Source organism: Lycium ferocissimum, chromosome 8, assembly GCF_029784015.1.
Source record: "Lycium ferocissimum isolate CSIRO_LF1 chromosome 8, AGI_CSIRO_Lferr_CH_V1, whole genome shotgun sequence".
In the NCBI taxonomy this organism is placed as follows: domain Eukaryota; kingdom Viridiplantae; phylum Streptophyta; class Magnoliopsida; order Solanales; family Solanaceae; genus Lycium; species Lycium ferocissimum.
The window spans coordinates 68548612-68559942 of NC_081349.1; positions in this window are offsets into that span (position 1 = coordinate 68548612).

The window sequence follows — 11331 nt, forward strand, 5'->3', positions numbered from 1 at the left end:
ATGGAATTCGATGCCTTAATGCTAATGTCATCGCGTCCACTTCATCGTATGACCTTTATTACTCGATCTGAAGCTAATCAAAACTTTACAACTTCCGAGATATTCTCGTAACACGTCCTTCCTTCTACAATGACCGTTTTGCCCTTTTTTAATTCCTGATGTTCACCTTCCGCCTGTATGTATGACTATTTCCTGTCTGGCGCCCAACTTCACGTAACAGAACAAATATCTCCATCCAGTCTCACCTCTTTTGACTTCCGTATCATCCCTCGCCTTTTCCGCCAATATCGGGCGCCACGAAAATCGACGATTAATATAAGGAATCTTATTTCCTATGTCTTGGCTCTATCGCACGATCTAATAAGGTCAACAATCATGGATGCCCCGCCCTCCCCGTTTATAAACGTGGCCGGCCACACCCATAAACAGACTCTACCGACACGACTTTGCATACAACCTCGGGACCGACCTCTCGATACCACTTTGTCACACCCCGGTCTTACTAGGGTGTGATGGGCACCGACCCCGCAACCGAGCCGAGCGAACCCGTCGACTCCTACTACGTACTCAATTTTTTTTTTTTCAAAACCTAAGACAAGTAAACATAAATAGATTATTGAAATATCCTTTTGTTGCTCTTAAATCAAATAAAACGTATAACCGTATATAACTCGTATCATAATACAACCGACTCCCGAAACCCATGACTCCGTGCAAAGTCTCTAACCGAAAATCCGGCACATGTACGCTGACTCGCCGACACTCCAGCAAGTGGAGCTTGCCAACCTCGCCGAAGCATCTTCGTCCTCGCCATTCATCCGGGGAGTACCGCGCGCACGAACGCCCCCGAACGCACGAGCATTGTACCGAGTAAAGACATGAATAGTAACATGATAAAGGCATATGCAGTATGAATAACAACGGCACAAACATATGGAGCTTATCTAGGTTAGATGTAGCCTGTACATGTGGGTGCCTTACAAGCGGATGCCATGCATACTTAGTTTCTTTCCGTAAAAACGGTTCTTATTTACATATACGTAAAAATGAATATTTCAGAACGGTGTCCTTTACTTACATTCACGTACGCCGAGTACATCGCCTCTCCCACCCCCTTCCCCCAACAAAGTTGTCCCAACATATTATACATATCACATATACAGAGAACAGCGTAGCATTTCGTAAAACGTGTACGGTGTTCTTTATTTACGTTCAATACGCCGAGTACATCGCCTCCCCCCCCCTCCCCCAACAAAGTCCCAACATAGTACACATATCACATACGACGCCGTAGAGCGTCCGGATGATAAGCCACCTCGAATTGGACACAAGGTTCTCCCCATTCCCCATATACATATACATTCATCAATATCATGTATCATATAAGCAAATGCACACATACGTGTATCATAAGGCAAAGTTACCCATGAAAAGCGTCATTTATGAGAAAACATCAAATAGGGCCATAAGGTATAGTTTCATCTTTCTTAGAACCTTTATGGCCGGTCATTCCCTATACTAGAGTTGAGATATCAAGAAATTGTTTAACATTTCCATATTTTCATTTTTGTAGAAGAACATATTATCAACATACCTATCGTAGGCATTTTCTCATTTCGACTCTATCGTTATCATTATAAGATCATATTCTTCACCTTAGTCAAGGAATCATCTTTGTCGTACTTATCATGGACGTATGTTCTTCCTTAGCATTATCGTTATCACGGTCATCATAGACATTTTTACGTTAGGATAGTGATGTACCTATCGTTTGATAATCGGGACGGGATCAAAAGTTTCCTTAGGATTCAACTCCAAAACAAGTCAAACGAAGCGATAGGAAAATCCGGAACAATGGGCCCACCTCGGGTCAAATGAGGCGGCGTACACAACGATAATACGTTTCATGAAATTACTTAGGAGAGTTTTAGGGTAGTCGGCCTTATTTATACAAGTTCTAGAGGTCTAGGAGGGTTTTCCCACATTTTGCACAATTTCTATTTCAATTCTACCGAATGAATAGTAACAAATTTCAATCTTGGATTCCGAGAAAAGGAATGGTCCCCGAGGCCCGTATCCAAATTATTACATCTAGGACATGCCAAGAAAGAAAAGTGAAGTCTACATACCTCTTTCCGCTCTTCCTCGCTACTCCAACTTCAAGTTCCAAGTTCGCCAGAATCTACATTTTGGTCACATTTACCAAACTTTGATTAGTGCCCTTTTTTGAATTAGATTCTTAAAATAACACTTGGCTACCGAAATTTCGGCAGCATTTCCCCTGTAAATATACCATGCCACCAAGTTTAACTTGGCCGATTTCAATCAACAACAATCCGGGAATTCAACCCGGCCAAACCAACAATCATCACAACATTATCAATGCTCAACTCACAACATGTCCAATACATTCCAACCCAAATCTTCCAAATGCCACAAGAACTTCAACAATGCATTCATTTCTTTCAAACTCATAAACTATATCAACAATTCCATACATTTACAACACTATTTCCATGAATTCAAGAAAGCATACTCAAATCATATTACATTCCAAATCAGCCCATAACCATCACAACCCCCATTTGAATCATCCAACGTTCATTTTCATCACATAATCTATAACAATCAATAACCAAAATACTACATAAAATGAGTTCACCACTTCCACATACACTACCATATTCGGTCATCACATTGGCACATGCATGTCCATGCATTTTCATCCATTTCTATATGTTACAACAACAACTAACACTACATAAAATTAATCCGTTCTTTCTATACCACAACACATACAAACGGCCAACACTACTCCATACGGCTATTATTCCAATATGTTATATTCATGGTTTTTCATTCATTTTACACTATGGATTTCACAATACTACAATCAAACTACCAAAATAAAATCAATTCATTGCTTCTACACCACCACTACCACATTCGGCCATACCACCAACATCACATACTTCATGAATTTCATGGATTTCTTCATTCTACAATACTCAACCACGTGCACAAACATCCATAACATCAAAAGGGAATGGATTCTTACCTTTTTCTTTTATCTTCCTTCTTGGATAGGACTTGCAACTCACAAGAATATGTGGTTTCTTGCTCCAATGACTACTCCACTTTGCTAAGAACCTTTTAATTAGTAGAAAATAATTTTTTGAAGAAAATTTTCTCAAGGTTCTTGTTGAACCTTGCTATGGCAAAATGGCCTTGTTGTTGGTTCTCTCTTTTTTTTTTTTTTTCTCTCTTTGTTCTCTCCTTGTCTTCCACTCTCTTGAACTTAAAAGATGACCACTCACCTATATATATATATTATATGATCAGCGAGGGGCACATGCCCTCTCTAGAATTTTCTTTTCTTTTCCTCTTTCTTTTATTTTCTAGAATTTCCTTACTTGGTCAAAGAAGACCAAGTGTCTTCTTTTGTACACTTTAGTCCCTCTATATTTACACTTTGCCCCTTTTTCTTTCTTTCTCTAGAACTTTCTTCCTTTTCTTTAAAATTTGCAAAGAAGACCAAATTCCTTCTTATGCAAGTTTTGGCCCCTTCAAGAATTTTCTTGAACTTTTATAAAATTACCATTTTGCCCCTTGACTTCCACAATATTACCATGGTGCCACTTTGCGAATTTTTTTTCGCTCAACCTTTCTCAATATTCCCACAATACCAATATTCATAAATAATATTCCTAATAACTCGGACATTAAAATTATTTTAGAACATAGTCTTGACCGTAATTTCTCACCATTGTCTCGCTATGTCCGGACGTACGAAATACGGGCTATAACAATGGGTGACCCCCTGGGAAGTATTAACACAATGATATGTGGAAAGGAAAGAAAGTGAATAGATGAAAGGTGAGGGGCTCAAATGTCGGAATAAAAGTGCCACCTAATTGAGATTTGAAAATGCGAACATAGGACAAAGAGTATACTTGGGTAATGGTATGAGTACACCCCTAAAGCGGGGAAGCGGGTAGAGAGATGCAAGTGTAAGATGAAGATAATCGACACTACAATATATTGACATGGATGCTCGGGCTACCGGTAAGATTCCTTGCCAAGACAAGTTAGTAAAATCCAAAAGCCAAGAATAAAGGGTAGAAGCCAAGATGATAATCGAGATAGTGCCGAGGATTAATCGTAGAGATCGTGAATGATATGACATTAGAAAGTGGAAGCTTAAAGAGGAATACGACAAGAGAATGGTAACGAGTAAATTAAGAGATATTATAAAGGATAGCAAAGATTACCCGAGGTTTGAAAATATCTCCGCGCCGTGAAGTCGTAAGCCACCGTTTATATTGAATTGCGAGAGTATATGTTACAGACCATATGAATGATCGTCCCGATGGAATGGCTAGTAAAATGGTGCGAGACGACAATAAATATTTGAAGAGTAATGGAAGCTAGTTAAGTTTAAATTAGCCGTCGGTGTAGGAGAGCCAAGGACTCAAAGAGGGAAGCACACTCGTATTGAAGGGAAGTTATGATTGAGCAAGATTTTATTTTAGTCTCCTAGCTTATGAATTAGTCGATAATGATGTTCGTATTAGAGGAGAAGGAAATGGAGGAAAGATTCAAACAAGGATTTGAAAATAATTTGAATAAAGGGATTAGTATGTTGCAAGTGTAATCTTGCGATAGGGATATAACCGAAAGAGATGGACATTTGAGGAATTAAAAGGTTCGCTTGATTGACAAATCGAAATGACAGTACAATAGCCTCAAACTATGGGAAAGACTTATTAAGCGATAGCTCTGCAAAGGTTAAAAGTAAAAGGAGAGATCCAAAGGAAATGATCAATAGATATCACGTTGATTAGATCCATCGGTGACAAGAAACCTCGTGGAGCAAGCAATATGACAGCTCTTATTGGAAAAGGGACAAATGAAGGTTATAGACAAAAACAAGAACGAAAAGATCTGAATTCGCCGCATGATTAAGAATCTTGGTTATTTTTCGACAAACTTTTGAATTCACCCCTAACCGTTAGCCAATCTAAGGATCGTAAACTTTAAGAGTAAATTGAAGGAAATGGATGGTTAAAGAAGAGTTTTGAGTTGTTTTTGATATAAGTACAAGAATTATCGTTAGTTAGCCAAATACCAAGTCCAATCAAGGAAAGAGAAATTGTTTAAGCGAGGCATTGCGTGTTGAATTAGTCAAGGATAAAGTATCGCAAGAATTAATTCAACCGTTATAGAAAGCAAAGGGTGCTAAAATAGGACCACTTTCGAGGTTATGTTTAAGGAAGTGAGAATAAGAATAAGTCAACTCCAGGGAGATAAAAGTTTGGGATATCTGTGGAACGTAAGAAAAATACGGAGGATTTAAGAGAACAAGAATTTCTAAATAAAAAGGAAGATGGCATAAAAAATGAGGTAAAAGTATGTAGTAATCACGGCATGAAAAGTGGCATACAAGAATGTGAACAATGAAAGTCAAGAGACAATGAAGGTGGAAAAGCATGGAAAGTTAGTGGACGTACAAATAATAAGAAAAGGAGTGGCCTTGAGCACAAAGCGTAAGTCTTGACTACAAAAGAAGAAGAATAGATTGCATAGTTCGAATAAGTTCAGCTTTTAACGGCAAGTAAGACCGCAAGTAAGTAAGGTAAATACCGACAATGCGGTAAAAACATTGATATCTACATTATCTAGGGCGAACTTCTCGCTCAACATTCGAGGACGAATGTTTTTAAAGGGGGGAAGGATGTTATACCCCGCGTTTTCAGAGCATAAGTATGACATGTACCTCACCGTAGTAATGGAGTGTCGGAGACGTCCCATGAGGTTTTGAAAGGCAAACCATGGAAAGTACGTAACAACGAAGAAAAAGGGTGAATTACAACCTCGCAAGTCGTAATCGGGAAAGAGTATTTTGAAACACGAGAACATGGCCATTATTAGTATAATAAATGACAAATATCATGTATGGAGAGATTCGGAATATTTCGAGATCGAGTAGAGTGAAGAAAATAAGTTCAACGAAAATTTGAGAAATGCTGGGCGAATTTTTAGTCAACTTTGGAGGCGCATATCTCATAGTATATGTGCAGTTTTAAGGTGTTTTAAAATCCTAAAATGAAGTTCGTCGAGTCTAGTTTGTAATGCAACAAACCGTTCATTGATAGGATATCGGAGTAGAGAATTATAGACGTTACAAACTGAACTGTCGACGCAGAAACAGATTCTCGCAAGCATCGCTGTAAAGATCGTAGCCACAAAGTGAAACCGACTTTGGCATTTTTTAAAAAGGGACAGAAACATCATTTTTTTTCAGCCAAAAATTTTCAGAAAATTCAGCACAAAAAAGGGAGCAAATATACCTCACAAAATGAGAATTTGGAGTGAAATTTCAAGTAACGAAGTACCAATCGAAGTCCGAGCAACGCATAGTCACGAATATAATTTCATTTGGAGTTAGAGGAGCATGGGAACAAGAAAATTTTGATGATTTTGATACTTGCATAAAAGCAAGGTATGAATCTTCAAATCCTCTCTTTATTAAGTGTGATTAAGGAATAAAATGCAAGAATAGAGTTATAGTTTGTCAGGTTGATGTCATGGATTATGGATTCGTGGTCAAGAGAAATTTGGATGGAAATACATATATTTATCTTGTAGGATGTTGAGAATGTTGTTATTGATGTTGTTAGTATAAATTTCACTTCTTTACGGAAATAAAGTTATTAAATTAGTTGTATTCCAAGTTGGTTGGTTGGGAAATTTAGAAAACAAAGCAGTGGCTGTTTTATGGCATATGTTGGTGTTGGAAATAATGTTATTACTATTGGTTTTGTTGTTGATGTTGTTGGTTGTTGAATTGGAATTTCGGGCTAGGCACATAAACAGGGGAAATGCTGCCCGAATTTCGACAGAATTTAAAAGGACTTTCATTAAGTATTTAAGACGAGCGTATGACGATGATCCTAACGATATTATGGACGGTTCTATATGTAGATTACGAGGCTACGAATAATTCTTAAGCGAATTGCAAGACAGGAAGTGGGTCGAAAGTCGAGAATTTGTCTTCCAGGTATGTGAAGCTCACCTTTCTTTCTTTGGCATGTCCTAGTTAAAATTAGGCTATGACACGAGTTTTGAGGTAATTCCATTCTTAAGCTCCGAGTATGTTTATGATTCGTATTTGCTTATTGATGTTAGTATCCTTAAAATGGTCAAAGTATGGTCTTTATGTCTATGGTATGATTGGAATCGGAATGTTGTAAAAATGGTTTTGTTCCTAAAGGATCTTATGTCTAAAAACGTCCGTAACTTTCACAAATAGAACCGGATTGCTTTGAAACGTTTGTAGAAAGTTTTGTAACGTATGATGACTTTGATTTTCATAGGGGGTCGAATGATTTGATATACGACTATGGTCCCTACGATACTTTGATATACTTATGATATTTGATATGTTTCCGAGTACCGTCCGAAAGATTTTTGATATAACTATTGTTCGGATTTTCGAATGACGATTCGTTCTGACTACTTCATTGAGTCTCTGAAAATGTTTTATGTGCCTATGGTTTCTCACTACTCTGCTCGTGCCAAGCTCAAGGTATCTTTCACTGAGACTCGGGCCAGGACACACATTCGTGCACATTCCTCTGCATTATTCACCGAGTCCCTCATTAGAGGGCCGGGACACGCTATATATATGTATATGATGATGTGATGATGGGGATGGCGGCCAGGATGGCATATCGAGTCCCTTGCTAGCGGGGCCGGGACACGCTATTCACCGAGTCCCTCACTAGAGGGCCGGGTATGGTATATGTATATATATGTATATACATGCATACATTATGATGATATGATTTTACTTACCGAGTCCCTCACTAGTGGGCCGGGACACGCTATATGTTATATGATGATTTTATTACCGAGTCTCTCGTGAGAGGGCCGGGACACGTTATATGCATACATGATAGTTTAATGATATTGACATGCATGATATATGTTTTCAAAGGCAGGTCTTATGGTTTTCTCGTTTTTATTTCAGCATGATCCCGCTTACTACATTTCATGCTTTACATGCTCAGTACATATTTCGTATCGACCCCATCTTCGGGGCTGCGTTTCATGCCGCGTGTACACCTGCATTTAGTTGAAGATATTAGCGAAGACGTTCCACGGATCGGGCGAGCTCCATTTTCTCCGTGGAGTGCCGCCGAGTCGAGCATTATGATATGGTTTCATGTTCCATGTTAGAGACTTTGCGTACGTGTCGTGTATGTAGTATGTCGTTTTGTAAGCGCTTTCCCATAAGCCGATGTATTGCGATGCATTATTTTACGGGTTTTATACGATTGCATGTGTCTTACTTGATTTGAAAAAGATGGAAAGCAAGTTTGTTTTATGAAAATCTTTCATTATGTACTTATGTTATGCTATGAGGGCCAATATGATTATGAGTGTCACGAGAGTCGGGGGTTCGCTCGGCCCTAGGTAAGGTCGGGTGCCCATCACACCCTATCGGATTGTGTGACATTATCATTACCAACTTGGGGACCGGGCACTTGTTAGGGGACGGCAGTCCACCGACCGTTCTGCTGCACTCTCCGTTTCCGTTCCCGCTGAACTGTCCGGTAGGCTTGACCCTCTTGTTGAACTCCTTGTCTTTCTCTTTCTGCAAGGCTTCCTCCTCATTTAGCCTTATCTCATTACCCTGTATGAAAGCAACCATCTTCGAGATGGTCATTCCCACGTTCTGTGCAACAATATTGGCCCCATTATAGAAATGGGAATCAAGTCCTCTAACAAACCTCCTCACTCTTGCACTCATATCCGGTACCATATATGGAGCATTCTTAGCCAGACTGACAAATTCCAAATAGTAGTCCTGAATTGACCTGCCATTCTGCTTAAGCTTCGGAAATTACTCAGCCTTAGCCTCTCTAACTTCTATTGGCATGAAGTGGTCCAGGAATGCGCTTGTAAATTCATCCCATGTAGCGTCAGGTGCATCCTCACCTCGGGATAATTCTCAAGATTCATACCAAGTGTTAGCAATGCCCTGTAGCTGATGAGCTCCAAAAGTAGCTGCTTCGATTTCGGTAACTGTCATAATCCTGAAGATCTTCTGGAGAGCATCAATGTAGTCCTGAGGGTCTTCGTCTTTCTTTGTCCCCGTGAAGACTGGGGGATTCATTCTGAGAAATTCCTTAGTCTTAGAAGACTCTCCATTATTCCCCGAATTTGGCCCAGATTCCTGACATTGGGCCTGAGCTACTACCAGTTGTGTGAGCATGTTGATAGCAGTCCTAACATCCCCATCCAAATCACTAGAAGGTGTAACTTTAGGAGTGGTTGAGGCTGCTGTCTGAGTCGGAACGGTCTTTTTGCGAGTTGCCTCTGCAGTAGCCCCCTGGCTAGTGGCTATGACCTTTCTGGTGTATTTCCTTTTTGCAGGCATTTTCTGAAAATACGTACACGCACGAATTAGAAAGGCATCCCCGAAAGCACGTCTTCTGGTGCACGAGAATATAAAGGGAAGAGACAATCCTTAATGTCTTGGTGGTTAACTATTTATATATATGGGGCCCTCACACATATAAAAGTGACCCCACTGAACACGATTTCATAGACTCCCTAAAGACACTTGAACCTAGGCTCTGATACCAAGCTTTGTCACGCGCCGAACGATGACATGGGCGTAACACGACACTCGGTGCCTGACTGCATGTGACCGAGAAAACCACATAGCTTGTTGAATCATCATGAGGCATACATGAGCGGAATTATAAAGTGAAGTGCATGATGAGCTTTTGTAAAACATAGTAAGTCATAATATTAAACACAAGTACTTGGTTAAGTCGCGAATGCGACAATATCATAAATGCAGCCAAACCGCTAACCAACTCTGAAGTCTAGCACGACACTTGTCTTGTCTATGAAACTCTAACATAAGTCGAAACACGTAACATACTTGCTGGGACAAGGCCCCCAAAGATACCTTTAGATGCAAAACTAAATAAAGAAAGACGATGTCTAAACCTCGAATGAGATGGGGCTCACCAATAAGCTGGTACGTGCAGATCTGAATGAGTAGAGGCGTCCTTCTGTAAATCCGTACCTATATCGTGAAATGCAGGCCCCTGGGCAATAAAAGGGGACATCAAAGACATTGAATGTACTAGTATGTAAAGCAACTGAAAGAAATAACATGGGATATGGAATAACATGATAAGAACTGAAATCGAAAACCCGGATACGGATACGAGCATGAGTACGAGTACGGGTACATATATATATAACATAGTAAAACATGATAAGTAGAGAAAGCATTTCATAAACCGACAACATGATATCACCACGCGGGTACGTGGAGTCCGGTACTCGCCGACTCGCCACAGAGTCCCCATACCTTACTGTGGTATAAGGTGGTAGAGCATGCCCGATGGATCCATTCAAAGGTAAATTAAGGAATCGTCCCACCGCGAGCGATCCTTGTCCTACGGTGGCTACATAGTTTCAAAGCATTCGAGCCTTCTCAGAACTTGTGCAACTCCCAAAACATGAATATGATATAGTTGGCTAAGACGCCCGTGACTTTCGTGACATAACTTGTAATCATGATTTCACGAAATAACTTGTAAACATGGTTTCATGAAATAACTTGTATTTAGCTTGTTTGTATCTTGAATCATGGCATGAAGATAATTATATAATACAATTGCATGAAAACTTGTAGACATGTAGGATATTTATGAAATAAGCATTTTTATTTAAAATTATGCATACAAGAACCCATAGAATACGAAATATGGGTGTTCATGGATTACAGACGGATTCTGAATAATCATAAAGAAATATTAAGAACTGAATGATGGAATTATAACAATTCATACATAATATAATCATGGACATGGACCAAGGGTTATCATGAGCATGGTATAGAAACCCTAATTTTCGTACAGAATCATAATTTATGGATTATGAGGCGTGGGTAAGAACAATGATGTTCCCACACGTAGATAGTAACTCTGCATACCTGGTAATGCTCCAAACATGAATTAAAGACTTTAACTTTGAAAAAGATTTCCAAAATCTTGAATCTTGAACCTTGAGATGGGTTTTCTTGAAAACCCTAGGTTAGGAATGATGATTTCTTGTTTAGATTACAAGGACATATATTAGAATTGACTTGGAATGATTAGAATAGGCTTAAATTGGTGTTCTTGATGATGAGAGAGGATAGAAGGTCGTTCTAGGGTGTTGGGTGTGAAGAATGAAGTGAAAAAAAAAGCCTTAAAACGAAGTTTTAAAAATTGTCATTTTACCTATTTTACGCCCTATTTT